This window comes from Panthera leo, chromosome A2 (assembly GCF_018350215.1).
Source record: "Panthera leo isolate Ple1 chromosome A2, P.leo_Ple1_pat1.1, whole genome shotgun sequence".
Lineage (NCBI taxonomy): Eukaryota > Metazoa > Chordata > Mammalia > Carnivora > Felidae > Panthera > Panthera leo.
Window position 1 is genome coordinate 28,107,978 of NC_056680.1, and position 23,553 is coordinate 28,131,530.

At 37.5% G+C, this 23,553-nt stretch overlaps 1 protein-coding gene and 1 long non-coding RNA gene across 8 annotated transcripts in view; one reads left to right on the forward strand and one right to left on the reverse strand.

Annotated features, from left to right (window-relative positions):
• FHIT (fragile histidine triad diadenosine triphosphatase) overlaps positions 1 to 23,553 on the reverse strand; it is a 1,408,202-nt gene that overhangs the window by 885,084 nt on the left and 499,565 nt on the right. Inside the window, exon 1 of one of the 6 annotated variants that reach the window (XM_042929866.1) lies at positions 217 to 285. The exons of the other annotated variants lie outside the window; for them this stretch is intronic. The gene's annotated coding sequence lies outside the window, so the exon portion shown is untranslated. Of the gene's footprint in view, positions 1 to 216; positions 286 to 23,553 lie in introns of those variants that run through there. 6 annotated transcript variants of the gene reach the window in all.
• Positions 1 to 23,553, forward strand: part of LOC122214515 — a 60,974-nt gene that overhangs the window by 14,551 nt on the left and 22,870 nt on the right. Inside the window, exons 3-4 of one of the 2 annotated variants that reach the window (XR_006199921.1) lie at positions 7,484 to 7,534; positions 18,459 to 19,190. This is a non-coding gene — a long non-coding RNA (uncharacterized LOC122214515). Of the gene's footprint in view, positions 1 to 7,483; positions 7,535 to 18,458; positions 19,191 to 23,553 lie in introns of those variants that run through there. The other variant, XR_006199922.1, reaches the window with a different exon arrangement.

A 23,553-nucleotide genomic window follows, 5' to 3' on the forward strand; every position in this document is an offset into this window, starting at 1 on the left:
TTCTGCTTTGGGTCTTTTTTAAAGTCAGGAGGATAGGAGGAAGAGCAGCAAATTAGAGAAGCAGAGATCATGCAGGGTCCTGGGGACCCTCACTGCACAAAGCACCAGCACCTATCCTGAAATGGTTTGTGTTTTCACACAGAATTCCACTGACTGGTACATTTCCTCGAGGAGGGGAAACAAATTACACCAAGACAGATCATTTGTCCCTCTTACCTTGTGTTCTGTGGGTCAAAATCACTCAGTCCATATGAGGCTTCTGAGAGCAAATAACATACCTTACAGACCTAAAATATAGCAAGAAACCTCAGAAATGGCACCTTCTACACAGCACTTCCTGTTGTCTCTGTTTTCTCATCTTCCAAATGAACATGTGAAACTGTTACTTCACAAAGTCAATTTCTCTTTTTCAAGCAAAAAAATTGCCAAAGAAATACTCTCTGAGAACACACGCTTCTCACTGACTCACTTCTGTACCTTGGTTTCATCTGGTCTGTGCCAGGGGCAGATAACTGCAAAGTGAGAACAGAGGACCTGGAAGGACGGTAGAGATCACCCCATTCAGTGTCCTCAGTTTGTTCCTTCCCCAGGTGAGCCAGCCAGGACTAAAGCGGGGAGTCTCATGCTCAGTCCACCGTTTACAACTTCCATTCATAATGCAACTGTAGCTTCCCCGTTCTAGAAAATCTTAATATTTCTTTAGCTGATGTTCACAGAAATCAGACTTTGGAGTCAGGTGCAAGATACAGAGAAAAACAGAGAGCAAAAAGCAGCAAATCTAACATAATACACCAGTTAGCTTTTCCAGATGCATCTGAGAGATACTTTCAATAAAGGAAAACACCTCAAACGCTATTTGACACAGGACACTCTTGATTCTGTCATATAAAAGGTTAAAAGTTCACGCAGGGCAAAGCCAGATGGGTCATTCGGGGACAGTTTTTAAAGTTTTACTTTCAGCAGCACATAATTTAAAGAGGCTTCTTTTTTGTATTTCCATTAAAACCTGACATATTCACTATAAGACATCTGGAAAATAAAATGTTAATAAGCAAAAAAGGATAACATACAATTCAACCAACAGACAACCACACTTAAAATTTCAGTACAGTTCCTTCTGGTTTCTTTTCCTTTTTGAATGCTTGAGATCTTAATACATACACCATTTCTAGGTTATCTTTTCCCCTACATTATACCTAAGCATTTTACCAAGACGTTACCAACTATTTATAAATCTCAAATACTGATTGTATTCCATGGTATGGGTGTGCCAAATTTTTATTTAAAAATGTATATTTTTATACAATGTATATTGTATGTTTTAGATAATGTATATTTTTATATAATGTATATTGTATATTTTAGATAATGTATATTATCTAGGATTTTTCTACTATACGCTAATGCTATAATGAACATTTTGACAAATGAGCCTTGACCTTAAATTCTAATTATTTTCTTCAATTTCCTAAAATGGGGAATCACTAGGTAAAATAAACATTTTAAATTACCTGAAGTTTGTACCAAATTTTGTTGTTCCTAACAAAAGCATATAAAGGTATAAAGGTATTGGTGGGGTTTTTTTCAGTAATTAAGCCATATTTTAAAAACTTTGTTAATTCTGTAGATTACATAGATACAGTTTTAATGTGAAACTTATCACTGAATAGTTTCATCTATTCATTGTTCCTCCTTAGGCATATCTACTCCTAAGCTCTTTGTCCATTTATCCACTGAGGAAGAACACATTCTAATTGATGGTACATTTTGATCAATGACATCCAATCGTGCTTTCTTCACTAAATAAAATAAAAATAGGGCTTCTTTCAAATTGAAGTACAGTTGACACATGTTACACTAGTTTCAGGTGCACAACACACTGATAAAAAATAGAACCTTTTTTTAGACATTTTTTAAAAATTATTTATTTTTGAGAGAGAGAGAGACAATGTTTGTGAGCCAGAGAAGGGCAGAGAGAGGGAGGGAGAGAAAGAATCTCAAACAGGCTCTGTGCTATCAGCATAGAACCTGACACAGGGCTCAAACCCACAAACTATGAGATAATGACCTGAGCCAAAATCAAGACTTGGACGCTTAGAGCTTACTCAACCAGGTGTGCCCCAAATTAGAACTTTTAAAGTAGGTCTACAAACTCGCTGAATTGACAAATGTGGAAGAAAACATAATTCCTGGCATGATCAGTTACAGGGTGTAGAGAAAATAGCAGAACATACTGTTTTCACGAGTATATTTTGTATGGGCTCCATTTAGTTAATGAAATGTTTCTGCAACTTCCTGGGACTGCTGATTCCAAGCATCAGATTAACAAACTGTTGAAAATAAAATGAAGAGCTACAAGGCATTTCTCTAGCATGTGGCATACGAAAATCACAAACTGTCTTTTTAAAAAAGAGTGTGTCTGGTTCACATTGGTAAACTGAACAAACCCATTTACCTCCTTTCCCACTCAAAGCACTTTCTAAATGACACGAAAGGAGTACAAAGGTGTAAACCCATAACCACAGAAAGGATGAGAAGAAGCAATGAGACAATGAGTGATTTCAAGAAAATCTGTTGACACGTATCATAGCAAAGGAAACCCCAGCCTAAAGGGGGGTTTCAGCAAAGGAGAGAACAGACCTGCCCATAAAGACCCAAGTCTCAGAAACAGGAGGTACAACAGAGGGTTGGGAGTGGGGTTGGTATTGGAAAGAGGGCATTGTCTATAGGTCAATATATGTAACACGGAGTGCCCTCCCTCCTGGCTCTCCATGTGGACTGGACTGAAGCCAAGCACTAGCTTCAAGGCAATTAAAAAAAAAAGTGTCAGGAGGGCCTGGGTTGCTCAGTTGGTTAAACATCCAACTCTCAATTTTGGCTCAGACCATGATATTACAGTTTGTCAGATCAAGCCCCACCTGGGGCTCCATGCTAATAGCACAGAGCCTGCTTGGATTCTCCCTCTCCCTCTCTCCCTGGCCCTCCCCCACCAAAAGAAATAAAAGTAAACTTAAAAAAAAAGAAAGGAAAATACAAAGATCTAAAAAAAAGTTTCTGGGGAGGACTAGGACACTTATTATGGGTGTTTAAAACCTCATTCTGGCAAGTTGGGATCCCCATCCACAGGCTCTAAACTTCAACCTTTTAAACAGGCCATTTAAAAGACCCATCAGTTAAAAATTGCTCTCAAAAGGGGCACCTGGGTGGCTCAGTTGGTTAAGCGCCAGACTTTGGTTCAGGTCATGATCTCATGGTTCATGGGTTTGAGCCCCGCTTCAGGCTCTGTGCTGACAGCTCAGAGCCTGGAGCCTGCTTCGGATTCTGGTTCTCCCTCTCTCTCTCTCAGCCCCTTCTTGGCTCACACTCTGTCTCTCTCTCTCTCTCAAAAATAAATTAAGAAATTAAAAAAAAATAGCTCTCAAAGAGTCTTTCTATGGCCTCATTCTTTTATACACAACCCCAGATCACCAGGAATCTAATACTACAAAAAAGGGCACCACAAAAAAGATCAGGAGCAAACAAAACAAAAGAAAATATGACACTGAGGAAACAGTATAGAGAAAAGATACAACCTTTAAAGAAAACCTATTTAATATCCACAAGAACAATTTGAAGAGATTTGGTAGTTACACAAGGAAAACATTTTAATTATATTTTAAAGGAGCAATCCAATAACAAGAAAGATCTCCTGGGAATGATATGATTTCCTAAATAAAAGTTCCATACAAAGTTTGATGGCAAAGTTGGGGAAATCTCCGAGACAACTGACTACACCCACAAATAAGTGAGAAAAAAAATGAGATGTATAGATGACCAGACCAGGAGTTCTAAGAACAGGCTAATAATATGAGTTTCAGAATGAGCAAAAAGAAACTGAAGTGGAAAAATTATCAAAGAAATTATATTAGAAAATTTCCCAGAGCCAAACAGAGACATGAACCTTCAAAGGATAGGAATCTACTCAGTACAAAGGAGATGAAGTGCCAGAAAACTGAGGTTAAAAAGAAATTCCTAATAGCCTTCTAAAGAGAAAAGAAAAACAAACCAACAAAAAGGTAGCCTATGAAAGAAGTAAGGATCAGAGTGACATCAGATTTATCAGCAGCAACGCTGGATGCTAAAGGGCAGTGGTAAAAATGATTTTGAAGTCTATGCCCAAAGTATCAATTCTGTTTGGAAAAAAAACTTAAAAATTACAAAGTTGCAAGGACTCAGATAATTCACCTCCTATTCACTCTTCCTTGGAAAATTGCAAGCAAAATTTGAAAGTAAGTAAAAACAAAAACAAAAACAAACAAACACAGAAAACCCGTTAGATCCAGCAAACAGTGAATCCCACCCTGGAGGGCACTGGGCGAACCTCAAGCTAATTCTATACAGCACATCTACGGAGGAACACCCTGTGGAAATAAGAGCAAATGCAGCCCTACAAGGAAGGAGAACAATAGAACCTCATAGTAGAGGCACTTTATGAGCTTTGAAACCTTGAAGATGATGCAGGCGCATGCTTAGGAAAGGCAAGAGGATACCAGAAACCCCAGGGGAAACAAACACAAACAACTTTATAAGAACCACGTGAAATACACATTCCACACACTAAAAGATGGAATGATTTTGACAAAATGAGAAGGGAAGAGAATCCATTTGAACCTGACTCTGGGCACAGTCTCTTTTGAGTATCACAGGACATTTGACACTGTAACCATAGAGCACACTCAGGTCTGCAGTAAATAATTTCACAAAGTCCTAATTATGCAAATCCTTTTCATTAATTTCAACTTTGGAAAAATCACAAAGACCATGCTGGTGACAGCAAATGTAAATTAAACTTGGCAATGCAAAAATAATGGTAGAGCTGCCTGAGGATGGAGAGTGCAAGAGGAAGAATATTAAAGAAAAGGGTATGAGTGCTTGTAACTCATCTGCCCACGAGGAGGTAAGAGATCCTGCCCAGATTGATGAACCAATAAGGGGAAGTTTAAATTCGATTTAGAAGTGGCAAGAACAATGGGAGTTGAAAATAATGTCACATTATAGTGGGAGAATGTGGAAAGGTAAGTGTAAGTAAGCGAAATCCTTCTGTTTCTTAGAAGAAAATCAGTAATAATGGATAAAACAGATAAAATATCAACTCAAGATAATGAGCTAAAACCAGGAATGAGTCATAGCTTTGCATTTAGTGGGTGCAACCAGAGGGGGAAAGGGTGGAGTTGGGAGCCATTACTTTTTATTATAAGTATTTCTAAATTATTTGATTTGTACTATGTGCTGGTTAATGTTTTCCATTAAAAAAAAAGAAAATTATAAAAAGAGCAAGTGCATTGTGAGCCCTCTTTTACTAAAAGCAAAAAATAAACACTTTAGCCTGGATAAAATGTTGTCTTCTGAGTCTCTGGACAACTCTGGAGGAATAGTAAATTTCGTATAACTGGGTTTAGTTATAATAAGAGAGGAGCAAATGCAGTGCACGGAAATGAGACACATCATTATTCCCAACAGAACAATTAAGCTTTCATTAGGACTTAATGACAGGATGACATTCTAGGGTTTGGAAGGTAAGCACATCCCCTTCATTATCAAATCAAAGAATATCCAGTATTCAGAGGCACTTTTTTCTTTATCTGGATTTGCGTGGATTCTGCCTCCCTGCAAGCCCCTTCATGACCCGAGATAAAGATGGAAATCAAAAGTTCCCTATTGCTAACTGCATGGGCTCTCATTTCCTCAAGACTGCTGCCTCCTAGCCATTTCATATTAATATCACCCAATATGGACAGCAGGTGCACATTCAAATACCCAGCTAGGTACGTTTCCCAGGATGTAATTTTGAATGGGCCAGTTGTTGGATGTTAGTGAGACGCGAGTGATCCATGTTTGGACTCCCATGCCCATCTGTCCTGAAGGCCTGGTGTTCATGTTATTTAGAAGAGCCTGGGTAAACTTAACTATCACACCCTGTGTTTACAGAGAAGGTTGGTTCTGAGTTCAATTACAATCCCTAGCAGTTTAAATGATAGCTGCTGTGCTATAATCTAAAATAAATTGCTTTTCTCGAGAAGCCATGTAAGCTTTTGCACTGCAACTTAGCAGACCTGCTAGTTTTATCTCATCTGAAATTCAAGCAAAGTACAAAAGCTGGGCCTCTGAACTCCTGTGTTTCCCTGAAATGGCATTCTTCAACACTGTGGGGGCTTTCTGTATACCCATAATCTCTATCCTGGAACTAGATTCCTGGGAAAGCAACACTGTATTTCCATTTTTTTTTATGCAAGTGATCCCTCTGCATTTGTTTTTGTTTCCTCCATGCAAGCCTCACACTTCGCTTGGGCTCTGTTGAAAGAACTATATTACATGGGGGCAGGATCTATTGTCCCTGTTCTCATGGCTAGGAAGCTGATCCACCACCACAGGCCAAGACAACAAGTGTACAGACATAGGCACCCAAATAACCCTGGCTACCACTGCAATTCTGTTTAAATTCACCTCCTTCCCGCCTCTTTACTGAGAAAGGATTAAAAGGAAAGAAAGTTGGCCAGTGCTCAAAACCTGAAGTGGAAATTCTACCTTCCCGTACCCCTTACCTTCCTCTGTATTTTCCCCAGAGGTCCCATAGGTTGGAGCTCACAACTTCCTCTCAGCACAACCAGACCCAGGGCCTTAGGAGGGGCACAGCTGCCTCAGCGCTTCGCTGATGGAGATGGTTTCTGATCCATTAGATGCCTTTCCACAAAGGCAATTGAAAGGTTTCCAACGTTCACTGCGTTCTTTCAGATTTAACAAGGCAACGTAATTAACGCTGTCGTTTTTCCACCACTCAGCAAGAGAAAATTGCCCTTCCAAAAGATTTTTCACATGTACAAAAATAATCCATTAATATTTTTCCCTTTCAGATTTTTTTTTTTGAGATTGAGAGCAATTGGTTTGGGGTGTGCTTTGGGGTGGTATATACTCAGCATTTCTCTGAAAGGGGAAACTTCTTTATGCCTACCAAAAAGAACAGCCAGAACAACAACAACAAAAAGCAAAATGAACACTTTAGACAAATTCAAATTCAAACTTAGAGCCACTGTGAGAGCAAGGAAGTTTGATTCCTTTGTATCATAAGCGTACAGCCAAGCCAAGGGAGAAAATGAAACGCTCCTCTTAAATCATGTGAATCCTGCAGTCCTGTTGCATGAGTTCTGTTATAACCAGAGAGAGACAAACTGCACTGGTTCTTGACCAGGGTTCTTAGCGGGGACTAGGAAATGTCCAAGTGATAGGCATGGGGGTGGGGGGTGGCCACAGGGCAACATGTAGGGAACATGCTAAATGCTGCTCAAGGTTCTACAATGGGTTATCTCTGCACAACGAAGAATTATCTGTCCCAGGATGCCAGCAAATTCCCCCTTGGGAAACACTGACCTCAGTTGAGAGAAAGTCAATGATGCAATAAAATAAAATAAGCTCATTGCCCTGGGTCCCTCATTTTCTCTTTTTGCAGAGGCTGGGCTGTTGGCAGTGACTAAAGGAATCATCTAGTAGTTTAAAGAAGGTAAGTCACTTATTTTTTTTAAGTTTATTTGTTTATATTGAGAGACAGCACGAGTCAGGGAGAGGCAGAGAGAGAGAATCCCAAGCAGGCTCTGCATTACTAATACACAGCCAGGTGTGGGCCCGAACCCATGAGCCTCGAGATCATGACCCAGGCAGCAATCAAGAGCCAGAAGTGTAACAAACTGACCCTCCCAGGTGCCCCAACGGTAAGCCACTTATTAATTCGGCAAATATGTATTAAGTTCTCCCTACATACAGTGTAATTAATGTTCTACATATATCACATCATAATCTTCCCATTTAGGAAGCTTAAAATGCCATTTTATCCATACAGTTCTTCCTAATGCTCTCAGTTATAAGTAATCTGTAGATAAAGAGAGAGAATAGCCTATTAGTTAGGGCTGTGGATACTGGAGCCAAAGATTCTTGGGATCTAATCCAAATTCTGCCACTTACTAGGCTCTGACCTTAGACTTGTTGCTTATTCTCACTGTCTTGCTTTCCTCCCTGGAAAGTGGGGATAATATTGCTGCTCACCTCATAAGATTATTTTGAGAATTAAATGGACATATTAATATAGTCATTAGAGGGGTGCCTGGGTGGTTCAGTCAGTTAAGCGTCAGACTTTAGCTCAGGTCATGATCTCACGGCTGGTGAATTCAAGCCGCGCATCAGGCTCTGTGCTGACAGCTCAGAGCCTGGAGCCTGCTTCTCTGGAGCCCCCTCTGTCTCTGCCCCTCCCCCACTCATGCTCTGCCTCTTTCTCTCTCGAAAATAAATAAACATGAAAATATATATAAAGTCATTAGAACAGTGCATAGCACATGGTAAGGGCTCAAAACATATATATCTTTAGAAAGTGTTTAAAATATATAATTTCTATTGAAATCATTATTGAGATAATTACAGATTCACAGGCATTTGTAAGATATAATACAGAGAGATCCCATGTACATTTTATCCAGTTTCATCTGGGGGGTAATACTTGGGAAACCATAGTATAACAGCACATGAGGATACTGACATTGACACAATATACCAATCTTACCCAGAAATCCCTAAATCCACTTTACTTGTATTCATTTCAGTGTGTGTGTGTGTGTGTGTACTAAGTTTTATACAATTTTATAACTTGTGTAGGGCTGTCTCTTTTACCACTACAAGGAGCCCTCATGTTGTGCTTTTATTTACCATACCCACCGTTCTCTTGTTCCCCTCACTTCCATCCTTAAATTCTGGCATTCACTCTTAATCTATCCTCCATTTCTAACATTTTGTAATTTCAAACATGTTACATAAATGGAATCAAAACGTATGTAATTTATTGGGATTGGCTTTTTTCACTCAACCTAATTCTCTGGAGTATCACCTAAATTGTTGATCATACCAATTGTTTGTTCCTTTTGATTCCTGAGTAGAATTCCATGGGTACCACAGTTTACCTAACTATGTATCTGTTAAAAACATTTGGGCTATTTCTAGATTTTGGCTGCTATGAGTAATGTTGCTATGAGTATTTATGTACAAGTTTTTATGGGAACATGAATTTTCATTTCTCTGAGATAAATGCTCAAGAGTGTAATTGCTCACTCATATGGTACTTGAATGTTTAGTTTTATAAAATAAAAGAAAAACTGCTAGACTGTTTTCCAGAGTGGCTGGGCCACTCTCTATTCTCACTAACACTATGAACCATCAGTTTCTCTGCATACTAATAATTGGTGTTGTCATTATTTTTTATTTTAGCCACGCTGATAGATGTGTGTTGATATTATGGTTTTTAGTTGCAATTCTCTGGTGGCTAATGATGTGGAGCATCTTTTTACTGTGCTTATTTACCATCTGTATGTCTTCATTGATAAACTATCTGTCCATGTTTTGTGGTGTCCATTTTCTAATTGGGTTGTTTGGGTTTTTTACTGTTATGTTTTAGGAGTTCTTGATATATTCTAGATAATAGTCCTTTGCAAAATAGGCAGTTTTCAAATATCTTCTTCAAGCCTGTAGACTGTCTTTTCATTTCCTTCACATGGGTTTTCAAAGAGAAAGTTTTAATTTTAACGAGGTCCAACCTATCAATTATTCCTTTCATGGATTTGTGCTTTTCTGGTCAAGTCTAAGAACTCCTTATCTAGCCTTAGATCCCAACCATTTTTTTCTGTGTTTATTTTTCTAAAGTTTTAAATAATTTTATATTTAAGTTTATAACCATTTTGAGTTAATTTTGGAATAAAGTATATGGTTCATTTTTTTGGCCAGTGCTAATTGGATGTCTAATTTTCCACTACCATTTGTTGAAAAGCTGGGCTTCCTTCGTTGAATGGCTTTTGTACCCTTGCCAAAAGTCATTTGATTATGTGTATGAGGGTCTACTTCTGGGTCCCTTATTCTGTTCCATTTTGTCCTCTGCCACTACCACATTGGCTTGACTAATACAGCTATACAGTTATCTTTAATATTAGGTAGAGTGAGTCTTCTCATCTTATTACTCTATGTTATGATTGTTTTGGGTACTACAGGGCCTGGGCCTTTACATATAAATTTCAGAATAAGCTTACTGGAATTTGGTTAGAAATTGCATTCGACCTATGGATCATTTTGTGGACAACTGACATCTTTACTATGTTGACACTTTCAAGTCTCTTCATTTATTTAGGTCTTCTCCGATTTCTTCCACCAGCATGTTGTAACTTTAATAATACAAATCTTGTACATGTTTTGCTAAGTGTATATATATCTAAGTATTTCATTTTCTTTAGAAGCTTTGTAAATGGTACTGCATTTTAAATTTGGGTTTCTACATATAGAAATATTAGTATATGTATATGCAATTGATTTTTGTCAGTATCTTGTGCCCTTGCTGAACTCATTTATTGAGCTTGTGGATGTGGTGGATTATTCACTTTTAAAGTATTAAACCATCCTTGCATACTTGGAATAAATTCCATTTGGGATTCTTTTTACACATTGTTGGATTTGATTTGCTAATATTTTGTTGAATATTTCTGTGTCAAAGTTCACAAGAGATATTGGACTATAATAAACCTTCCTTCCTCCCTTCCTTTCTTCCTCTCTCCTTCCCTTCCTTCCTTCCTTCTTTTTTTCTTTTTTGTGGTCCTTATCTTGTTTTGGTATCAGGATAATACTAACCTCATAAAATAAGTTAGGAAGTGTTTCTGCCTTTTCTATTTTCTGTTAAAGATTGTGTAAAACTGATGTTGATTCTTTAGTATTTAGATATTTAGTAGACTTCTCCAGTGAAACCATGTAATCCTGGAGTTTGTTTTGGGGAGAATTTTAAGTACTAATTTAATTTATTTAATGGCTTACAGGGCTATTCAAGTTGTCCATTGCACCCTACCTGAGTTTAGGTAGTTTATGTTTTGTTTTGTTTTTTAATTTTATGTATTTATTTTGAGAGAGAGAGAGAGAGACCATGCAAGCAGGGGAGGGCAGAGAGAGAGGGAAAGAGAGAAAGAGGGAAAGAGAGAAAAGGCTCCACACCATCAACACAGAGTTCATCATGGGGCTCAAATTCACAAACCATGAGATCATGACCTGAGCCGAAACCAAGTCGAGCACTTAACCAACTGAACCACCCAGGCACCCTAGTAGTATATGGTTTTTGAATACTTGATTTATTTCTTCTAAGTAGTTGAATATATGAATATGAAATTTTCATGGCATAAGCGTATTATCTTTTATTCACTGTAGGATCTGTATTCCCTATTTCTTTCCTGATACTGGTAATTTTGCTACTGTCAGCCATGCCAGTCATTTATCAATTTTATTAATTGTTTAGAATAACCTTCTTATTGGGGCACCTGGGTGGCTCAGTCAGTTGGGCGTCCGACTTCGGCCCAGGTCATGATCTCACGGTTCGTGGGTTCAAGCCCCGCATCAGGCTCTGTGCTGACAGCTTGGAGCCTGGGGCCTGCTTTGAATTCTGTGTCTCCCTCTCTCTCTGCCCCTTCCCTACTCACGCTCTGTCTCTCTCTGTCTCTCAAAAATGAATAAACATTGAAAAAAATTTTTTAAAAAAGAATAACCTTCTCATTGTTTCCTTGACTTTATCTTTTTTCTCTATCACTGATTTCCCCTTTTACCTTCATCATTTCTTCTATTTGCTTGCTTTGCTTTACAGTAAAACCTTGGATTGCAAGCACCTTGTTCTGCAAGTGTTCCACAAGAGGAGCAAACATTTCTAATACATTTTAACTTGATAAGTAAGCAATGTTTTGCAATATGAGCAGTACGTAACACCAAATGTCACATGATCACAACTGAGCCAATGGTTCTCCTCTCTCTCGCTGCAGGGTCATGGGTGATCATCTCCAATGCTCAGATGCTCGGTCTCACTGCTCAGTGTTTGGCAGAAATCAGTGATTTTTCAGAACACTGAAATGGCAGGTTCCTCCAACTGGCACTAGTGTATTTTTTGTCGCTTTAAAGAACCTATGGACAGTCCTTTGTTCCTCCATACAAGAGAAAGCTAAGGAATGTTTTACTTCGTTCTAGGTCAGGCTGCCTGCAGATATAGATCCTTTCTTGGCTACCTTATTGCCAGTTACATTAAATATAGTACATGCCAAGAGTTTATTAATACTTTACTATAGTCAACATCTGTGCGAGTGTATACAATAGCCCCCATGCAGAAAAAGATTCCATTGAGCCAATCGATAGCAGTGATTCCGTTAGTGATAGTGAAAGTCATCCTATACAATAACCTTCCTCTCTCTTGTCTCCCTCACACCAGTCACGAAGGTTTTCAAAGGTAAGTGCAAGTTAATTTGTTTATCTTTCTTTATATTTTATATTCTATTACAGTATTATAATCATTTTATATGAATATTTTTGGGTTGTCGAACGAATCATCTGAGTTTCCATTATTTCCTATGGGGAAATTCGCTTTGATATACAAGTGCTTTGGATTACGAGCATGTTTCCGGAATGAATTACGCTTGCAAAGTTTTACTATATTTTTACAAGGTTTTACTGTATTTTTCTTTCCTTTTTTACTTGCTTCAGGTAGGAACTTAGGTTATTAATCTGAAGCCTTTTGTCATTTCTAGTATAAGTATTTAATGGTACAAATTTCCTTCTCAGCACTGCTTTAGGTGCAGCCTACATGTTTTGATATTTAATGTTTTTGTTTTCATTTTCATTGACTTCTTTGCATTTTTAAATTTCCTTTAAGACTTCCTCTTTAATTTGTGGATACTATAGGAGTATGCTGTTTAACTTTCACATGTTTGGAGTTTTTCTGTTGTCTTTATAATTGATTGCTAGTTCGATTTTATTACAGAGAACACATTCTACATGCTTTCAATTTTTAAACTTCGTGTGTGTGTGTGTGTGTGGCCCAAGAAATGTCTATTTTAGTGAATGTTGAATGAGTTCTTGAAAAAAATATGCATTCTGCTATTGTTGGATGGACTGCTCTATATGTCAGTTAGGCACTACTGGCTGATCATATAGTTCAGATCATCTATATTCCTGGTGATTTTCTATATGGTAGCTGTATTTATTGTTGAGAGGTGACATTGAAGTTTCCAACTGTAATTGTCAACGTCTCTATTTCTCCTTCAACTCTATTAGTTTTTGCTTTATGTATTGTTTGGTGTGCATACATTTAAGATCATTAAGTTGTCAGGGTGGATTGATGCTTTTATCATTATATAATGTCTCCCTTTGTTTCTAAATATTTTCTTTGCTCTGAAGACTACTTTTATCAAATATTAATGTAGCCACTCTTGCTGCCTAAAAAATGAATATTTGTATAGTATATCTTTTTCTATCCTTTAATTTTTCAACTTCTCTAATCTCTGACTTTGAAGTGAGTTGCTCATAAGCAGCATATAGTTGGATTGTGTTTGTTTACCCACTTTGTCAATCTCTCTCTTTTGATAGGTGATGTTAGATGACTTAAAGTTAATATCATTATTGATATGTTAGCATTTCAGTCCACAATCTTATTACTTGTCTTCTATTTGTTTCCTCTAGTTCTCATTCTTTTCTTGCCTTCCTGTGAATTCTTTGAACTTTGTTTTAAGGAATCCATCATTATTTTAGTGGTTTTGGATGCATTTCTTTGTATAGTTTTCATAGTGGTTGCTCTAAATATTATAATCTAATAGGTAACTTATTATAGTCTACTATTATCGATATTTTATGACTTTGAGTAAAATGTTAAAACCTCACTTCCATTTAAGTCCCTTTACCTTTCCCACTTAAAAAAATGTTTATTTATTTATTTTGAGAGAGAGAAAGAGAGAGAGAGGAAGGGGCAGAGAGAGAGAATCCCGTGTAGGCTCCATGCTCAGCATGGAGCCTGATGAGGGGCTCAAATCCACAACTGCAAGGTCACAACCTGAGTTGGTATCAAGAGTCAGATGCTCAACACACAGAGCCACCTGTGCCCCATCTTTCCCACTTTTAAAGACCATCGACTTGAGGGGCGCTTGGGTGGCTCAGTCGGTTAAGCGTCCAACTTCGGCTCAGGTTGTGATCTCGAGGTCCGTGAGTTCGAGCCCCGCGTCAGGCTCTGTGCTGACTGCTCAGAGCCTGGAGCCTGTTTCAGATTCTGTGTCTCCCTCTCTCTGACCCTCCCCCATTCATGCTCTGTCTCTCTCTGTCTCAAAAATAAATAAACGTTAAAAAAAAAATTAAAAAAAAAAAAGACCATCGACTTGAGTATCAGAGGGTGTTATAATTTTTGTTTTGATTAATCAAATACAATTTATAAAACTCATAAAGAAGGAATAGTTTAGTATATGTACCCATAAATCCCTTTCCATTATTCCCACTTCCTTCATCATTCTCCAATATTTCATTTATTATCTTTTCCTTTCTGCTTGAAGAACTTTTAGCCAGACTTTAAGAGTGAGTCTGCTAACAACAACTTCTTCTAGTTTTCCTTCATCCAAGAATGTTTTTATTTCCCCTTCATTCCTAGAGGACAGTTTTGTCAGATATAGAATTCACAGTTAACAGTTCTTTCAGTACTTAAACATGTTGGGGCACTTCCTTCTGGTCTTCATTGTATAAAATGGGGAATCAGCTGTCATTTGAATTGGTATTCCTCTATAGGTAATATGTTCTTTTCCTATAACTGCTTTCAAGGTTTTTGCCTCTTTGGATTCCAGTTTTGAACATTTAAAAGAAATCCATGCTTTGGATTTCTTCTAGTCTATCATGTTTGGGTTCCAGTGAGCTTCTTAGATCTATACATTTGTGTATTTCACCAAATTTGGGGAAGTTTTCAGCCATTATTTCTTCAAACACTCTTTCAGGACCCTCTTCTTCTGGACTCCAATCATATGGATGTTGGATATTTTGTTATTGCCCACAGGTCCCTGAGGTGTTGTTCACTTTTTCGATCTATTTCCTCTCTATAGTTCACATTGAGTAAATTCTATTGTTCTCTCCTTGTATTCAATAATACTATCATCTCTCATTTCCACCCTGTTAAGAATATCCAGTATTTAAAAAAAATTTTCTCCTATTGTAATTTTCAGTTCTATAATTTCCATATGCTTCTGTCTTATAATCTCTATTTATTTTCTGAGATTTCCTATTTTTTAAATTTGTATCAGAAGAATTTGTAATTGAGGTAAATTATTTACATAGCAGCTGCTTTTAAATCTTTGTCAAATGATTCTAACATCTGATTCATCTTGGTATTGGTGTCAGTTGATACTCTTTTCTCATTCAATTTGTGATTTTCTTGGTTCTTGGTATGATAGATGATTTTTAAATTATATCCTGGATATTTTGTTTATTATGCTAGATGACTCTGGATTCTAACTGAATTCTTTATTTTAGCTGGCATCACCCATAAAATTAATCATGTGGCTACTTTTATGAGCTGTAGTTCCAATGGCATTCTAATGTTCACACTGTTTGAGATGTTATTTTGGTCTGCTTTATTTATCTAATGTCACTAGGACTCCTAATGTCCCTTCATCCATCTCACTGCCTCATGGGGTGGAGGAGGTTTCACCAGACTGGGCCTTAGGTGTCTCTCAATGGGAGAGGGATATGGTGAGATCTTGTAATGGTACCACCAGCTGCCTTGGGGTCTCTGAGCAAGATAAGATAAGAGCATTTTAGGCATATGGAGACCAAGAAGCTTCCTGGTTGGCCATTTATTGTGGCCGATCCCCCTTGCTGGTTATGCCTACTTGCTATAATGTCTCTGGGCAGGTGAGAGGCATCTGAAGCCTGCAGAAAAATTGATTTTTTGGATTCGTCCATTTACTGTAGCTGGGTCTCTCCTACTGTTCTGCCTGCCAGTCTCAGTATCTTTTATTGGAAAGGAGAGTCTCAGGTTTAATGGGGAAGGAGAGCATTTCCTCTGGCCAATTATTTTTGGTGAAGCTTTGATTAATCCCCTTGCTGGTGGTGTCAAACTTGTTTGATGTTGCCAGAGAGACCCTCATTCAACCAGGGAAAGAATCAACTTCTCTGGGCTTCCTCCTGTCACTAGGTTGGGCACTGGGAAACACCTGGTCTGTGTGGCTTCTTCTTTGGGGAGGGAGGACTCTAGACACCCTACTACAGTGCTGTTCTTCTAGTCCTGGGGTCTCAAACCAGCTCACCTTCTTCTCATCACCTTTCAGAGCCCTTATTTGGTTGTCTCGTGCTTCATTTCTGGAATTCATAATTGTACCTTATCATAGGGAAAAGTGGGTCTACATCATTTTTGCCAGGCCAGAAGTCTCTGTTTATTATATTTCTAATTGTATATTTCCATTCAAACTTTTTATGGCACTTAACCCTTTCTGGCCTTATATTTATATATACATTGACAGATATGAAGATTTAAAACTTCTTGAGAATTTCTCTTTGCATACTTTACAGTGCCTTGAACATGGTAAGTTCTCCCTGAATAACTCTTATGAATGAATGTATGAGTAAATTAATGAATGCTCATGTATATTTTCTTGTGGCTGTACAATGAAGCAAGCCCTACCTGTTCAGAGAGAAGTTCTTGGCAGAATGTAAGCATGATTTATAAGCATGGCACAGGAGTAACAGTGAGAATCTTGCTCAGTGTATTTACTAAAACATGGCTCTAACATATGCCCACTTGGTCATAAACTCCCTGAGGTCACCACACTCATTTTTCTGTTACCAGCAGATCAGAAAATATGGTAATCCTGGGGCAGACCTCCCCACAATCACTTCCTATATTATTTCCCTCTAGCTAGCTTATATCCTTGCATACGCTCACACACACACACACACACACACACACTTCAATCATTCAATCTTCCACAGAAGGTAGGAAGTCAAAAAGGGAAATGTGTCACATTTTCTTTCTAAAAATGAAACCACCACATCTCCAATAAAAGATGAGAATGAAACACTGATGCCTAATAACACATGGTACAAAACAATATTGCCAGGAAACTCCAAGTTTTTAGAACTCGTAGAAACATCAGTAAAGATAGCATGTAAGAGATAGAGGGCCCCAGGCAAAGAATGCAATAAAATGTAAGGCCAGCCCCCTGCTGGAGCTCAGAAGTAGGAGTGATGGAACAGCAAGCAACAAGAGACCCTGGGCAACTGAACTCTCCCACAGAGCAGGAAAGGACTGGAAATGAGGGCTTTCAAATGGAAAAGTCCTGATGCCTGACCTCCAATTTAACTACTGGTATCATGCACTGTTATCAATTGGTATAAACCTTTGGTCTTTTAAGATCCCCTGGCATTCATCCCTCCTATTTGCAACACATACTTATCTCCATTTTGGTTTTTGGTTTTCCACAAGCAAGTTTTAATTTTTAATGAAGTCAAATCCACTACTCTTTTATGATCTTTTCTTTTTGCCTTTAAGTTTGTAAGATCCTCTCTCACTATAGTTGGGATACTCATTTCTATGTTGGTTTTCTAATGATTGATTTTGTATATTTATTGCTTTTAATTAAGCTGAAATTAATTTTAGGGTATGGTGCGAGAAAGACTAAAATTCTTCCAACATGAATGCATTCTTTTTTTTAATTTTTTTAATATTTATTTATTTTTGAGAGAAAGAGAGACAGAGTGTGAGTGGGAGAGGTGCAGAGAGACAGGGAGACACAGGCTTCAGGCTCTGAGCTGTGAGTGCCGAGCCAATGTGGAGCTCAAACTCATGGACTCACAGACTGTGAGATCATGACCTGAGCAGAAGTCGGCTGCCCAACCGACTGAGCCACCCAGGCACCCCTTAAATGCATTCTTGATAAGTAAAAAGTAAGTCTTCCTAGAGTAGAAAAGTCAGCCTAGACACATGCTGCTCAGCTTTCTAAACAGGAATGGAAAGAATAGAATGGCATGGAATACTTTTCTTAAATAGCGAAAACTTCATTGTGTTTCAGTGGGGACTTAAGAAAACTTTCCTTCTGTATTTCTTAGTGTCTCTTGTCCTTTCTGTAGAGTGGGGACACAGATATCATCCATGGTATCCTCAAGGATAAGGTAATTTCTTAAGCTCATCAAGTCTTCTGAGCACATTCCATGTAGAAGATTTCCCAGTACCGATCACACTGCATAGAGAGAGCCCTCCTGGAGAATGTGACCAGTAGAAATAACACTTCACAAAACATGAAATGGTCTATCAAAGGCTTCCCTCTTTCAGGAATGGTCTCAGAAGAAAAATAAGTCTTGGTACTTAGAAGGTATTAGATGTTATCTCTCAAAATTCTCTTCAAGTTTTATCTGTTTAATTTAAAAGCAAGCAATGCTTCAGTGTTGACATTTCTGAGTTAGGGGATGTCAGGACAATAAAAGTTGGATTAAGCAGGGGGAATTTACACGCTTGTTCTATTTAATAAATGGTCTTGGGGAATTCTGAAAATAAAATAGTCTCATTATTAGTTGGCAGTTAACATAGCTGACAGCCAGGGAAGAACTATCCAACTTGTGTCATATTCCCACAGGTGGGTCCATAAAATACAATATTCTTCAGAATACACAGCTTGTCCACCTGCATTCATCCTACAAGGTGTACTGACTTCTTGCTATGAATCTGGACCTGAAGGGAATTCACAATAAAAGATGTCTGTTGTCCTCACAAAAAAACAGCCAAAGTAGGTATACCCACTCAGAGTTATCAAAAACCACATGTCTAATTTCTGGATTATGCTAAACTAGATTGGGAGGGTAGAGTCCTCTCATAATGCCCTTGACTGAAGGCTGTCAAAATCTTTCTTTTAGCCATAAAATTATATCATCAGGTAAAATCTAAACAGAAGTCCAACATATAAAATAGAACAAAAGACAAAAGCATAAATTCCCTGGTCCAATGGGGAGCAGTGTTCCTAGAGCATTGCCCTCCTCTAAAACACACTCGTGCACGCACCCACTCTCACATTCCCTGGAGCTTCACGGAGCAGTCCCAAAACCGCTGTACTTGATGAATTGATGGAGGAACAAATAGAAATGTGATAAAGCAAGCATAGTAGGATGTTAATGGCAGACTCCAGGTGTGGGTATCTAGGGAGATCATTGTAAATTTTTTTCAGTTTTTCTGTATGTTTAAGTTTTTTAGAATATAATGTTGGGGGAAATAAAACCTGTCCTTGCTTCCTATATTTTGAAGTTCTGTTATTAGTTACATAAACATTTATTTATTATTATATGTCCTTGATGAATTAAGCCCTTTATCAGTATGAAATGTCCCTCTTGTTTTTGGTAAACCTTCTTGTCATGGAAGGCTTACTTTGAAGTTTACTTTGATTAATAAAGTCACATTGACTTTCTAAAAATTAATGTTTGCATGGTATATATTTTTCATTCTTTTCATTGTCAACTCTTTGTATCTTCATATTTAAAGTACAGGTGGTGGAGTCAGCATATAGTTAGTTCTTATGTTTTTATGCATACTGACAATCTCTGACTTTTAATTGAGGTGTTAAGTCCATTAACATTTAATGTAATGATATGATTGTGTTTTGATTTTATTATATGGCTCTTCATTTAATATGTGTGCTGTCCATTTTCTTCTATCTTGCCCTCCTTCTTCTTTCTGTTAAAATGGATATTTTTTTCACATTTCCATCTTATTGCCACTGTAGCCTTTTTAATTATACCTCTTTGTAGTGTGTATGTGTGTTTGACTTAGGTCTGACAACATGCCAGACTCTACCCAAAATTAATATAATACCATTTCACATAAAATGTAAGAATCTTTGAATAGTGTAGGTGCATTTACTACTCCTATGAGCATTGCGCTATTGCTTGTCACATGTTTTACTTCTACATATATTATAAACCCCACAGTACAACATTATTCCCATTGCTTTAAACATGAAGTTATCATTTAAGAAATTATAAAAAGATAAAAAACAGCATTTTTAAAAATATGTATTAATTCATATATTTGCCATTTCTAATATTCATCATTTCCTATAGATCCAAGTTTCCATTTGGTATCACTTCCCTTTAGCCTAAAGCACTTCCTTTAGCATTCCTTGTAGTGCAGGTTGGCTAGTAATACATTTTCTTAGATTTTATTCATCTGAAAGCGTCTTCATTTCAGGTTCATTTTTGAAGTACAGTTAACCCTTGAACAACATGGGTTTGACCTGTATGGGATCACTTATATGAGGACTTTTTTTCAATAAATACAGTACAGGACTGTCAACGTATTTTCTTTTCCTTATAATTTTCTTAATAACATTTTCTTTTCTCTAGCTTACTTTATTGTAAGAACATAGCGTATAATACATGAAACATACAAAACATGTTAATCTACTATTTATGTTATTGGTAAGGCTTCTGATCAATAGTAGGCTCTCAATAGTAATTTTGGGGGAGACAAAAGTTCTTTGTGGATTTTCAACTACACTAGGGTCAACACCCCTATCCCTTGCATTGTTCAAAAGTCAACTGTAATTCTATATTCACTGTACATAGAAATCTACGTTGACATATCTTTCCATCCTGCATTTCTTTTTGCATATCATTCCATTGTCTTCTGGATTAATAGTTTTTCTTTAGAAGAGTAAAATAATTCTTACTATTGTCTCTTGTATAGAATGTGATTCCCACCCCCCCACCCCCCCCCACCCCCGCCCTCTACAACTTTTCTCTTTACCTTTAAATTTTAGCAGTTCGGCTATGGCATGCTTGGGTGTGGCTTTCTTTGTATTTATCCTGATTTCGTTCTCTAAACATCTTAAACTTATAAGTTGATGTTTTTCACCAAAGTTAGGAGACTTATGGCCATTATTTCTTAAAATATTTCTTTCTGCCACACTTTCTCCTCTTTTCTGAGATCCCAATTATACAAATATTAGACTGCTTGCTTTGGTCCCATATGTCTCTGAAGAGTTTTTTTTTTTTCTTTTTTTTCCTCTGTTCTTCAGATTGGATCATTTCTATTGATCTGTCTTAAGCTTAGTGACTCTTCCTTTAGTCTCTAATCTGCTGTAAGGCCATTATTAATTTTTCATTTCAGAAATTATCCTTTGCAGTTATAAAATATCCACTTGGTTCTTTTTTTATATTTTACACGTATTTATTTGAAAGTTCCCATCTTTTCATTCATTTTATGTCTTTCACTTTATGTCCTTTAAATCTTTAAATATATTAATCACAACTCTTTTAAAACCATATCTTCTAATTCTAATATCTAGGTTAATTCAGGATATTTTTCTATTGATTGCTATTTTTCTATTGATTGCTATTTTCCTAGGGCAACTGCATTGTACTGTCTTCCTTAAGAGTTTTGTTCTGGCAGGCAATTATACTACTAAGAGATCATCTTTATCCTTTCATTGTGAGAGTTGGTCTATTGTGATTCTCTCCTTGGTCCTAAAACATGGCCTTCCTCTAGAGCATGGCCCTCACTCGTAAGGCTGTCCTTTCTGGGGTCTCAGTTGAATGCCCAAATACTCAATGAAGTCTCTCCTCTCTCACTATAATAGAATTCCAACATCTCCCAGCTCTAGTATCTTTGTTTGACTCTTGGTCTCATAGCATCCAACCTCTGCTAGGCCTCAAAGAGTTTTGTCCTGCTTATGCACACCAAGTCCTCACATAATGACCAAAAAGGATCCTCCATGCACACTTCTAGGTACCTTCTCCCATTCATCTCATTTTTCTTCAGTACACTACTCTGCTAATTCTAGCCACCCAAAAGCCTCAAACTACAAGCCCCACCTCCTCAGTTCACTAAGACCATCACCTAATGCTTGGTTCCACCTCCTTACTCTCTGGGCCAATGAATGCACCTCTAGGCAGAACACCAAGGTGAATGCAAGACCTGTCTCAAGTGCTTAGCTTCCCTCAAAGATCAAAGTCCTGCACTGTTTCTTAGCCAATTTATCTAAATAGCTGCCTATACATTTTATCTAATTGTATAGTTCCTTGTGAAAAGATGTCAAGACTTATACTTGATGTCTCATTGCAGCTGGTGGCAGAAATCCTAAATTTTCTAAAATCACTGCCCTTGGAAACTAAAGCGCTGTAACATCTTTGTTCACTCATCACCAACACCTGAACTTTACAAATGATTCTATTTCTCTGACCACCTACTACTGTATACTGCACATGAATGAAGGGTGATATTGATCAAATGAATTACCCATGCTCCTTGTTTTTACTCCTGTCCTCATGTTCTTTGTTAGCCTATTGACAGCTAATGTCTGTGCCTCAGGAACAGAGGAAGCTACATGAAGAGAAAGGGGAAGCTCAATTTACTGCATAATTTTCTTTTCAAACGCTGTGAAGATCACTTAGGAAGGAAAACAGTTTTGCAGTGAGGTTTGGGGATTACAAGAAAATTTCAATTGGCCTAACTCACCAGTTTCCAGCAGCACCACCATGACTAGACCTTCAAAGAGGTAATTATGTATTTGTTGTACCTTATCCCTAAGCAGTGGTTTACACTCTTTTACAATGAACTACATCTGTCTCTGTGATAGAATATAACTTCAGATCATCAAAGAGCTTATCTAGACCAAGAGCATTTAATAACAACACTGACTTCCAAATACATCCAGTTTGTAATAAACTTCCTTTGTAACATTTTTATCTTCTACATGTTTGAATAAAGGTGAACCCCAGTTAATTGAACTCTCAAAAAGAAGTCTCTAATAAGTTAAGATTAAGCAGTGTTCCTTTTTGGAAATGGGAGACGGTGTTTGTTTAGGAATGTTCAAGGATTAGTTGTTCCTTTTTCAATTTTTTATTCATTGATTTTTATCTTAAAGGCAAAACACAATCCCTGGCTAGGGCTTTAAATACAGATCAACAATCTAAACAGGCTGCAGTTAAGTACATCATTCTTCAAAGATCAGTTCAGAAAAGAAAAGGTGGCTCTGAACTTATCACGAGCCAAATACATTTAAGAGAAGGAAATGTAAATAGCAGCTAAAAATGGGGAGCAGGAGAGGAAGATTAGATCCAGTAGATGCTCCCTTTCAACTTTGCTGAGACATTTCTAAATGGTTTATGTACCTACATGACCAAAGTGGTATAACTTTTAAGGTTCATCAGTCCTTCTCCACACTAGTACATTATCATTTCACCTCAAGTTAATTTTTTACCACGTGTATTTGTCCATCACTTGGTGATACAGAACTTAAATGGTCACTTTTCAAAGCAAGGAAACAAAGGCAAACATTTCTGATAAAGAAAGCAGCAACTTTAAGAGATAAGTGGGTGGGTGGATGGCTGAATGAATGGATTTGTGGGACAACCTCTAGGTTCACTCATTCATTATTTATTTAATTATTTGTACGACAGATTTTTACTGAGTGCTAACCAGACTAGGGTATAAGAGTGAACAAGTTAGAAGTAGTCTCATGATAGAGCTCACAGCCTATCTGGTACAAGTGGAGGACTCAAGATAGGCAAAAATGTCTACTGTGTCACCTGGAGAATGTAACCAAAATGAGTTATCCAACAACTTAACTGGTGGCTATCTGTAATCATATACATGTCAGGTAAGATAATACAAGGCCTACATACAACCTCTCCTGGACATGTTTTGGAGACCAAATAGGTTTTGATCATGACCATTCCCTA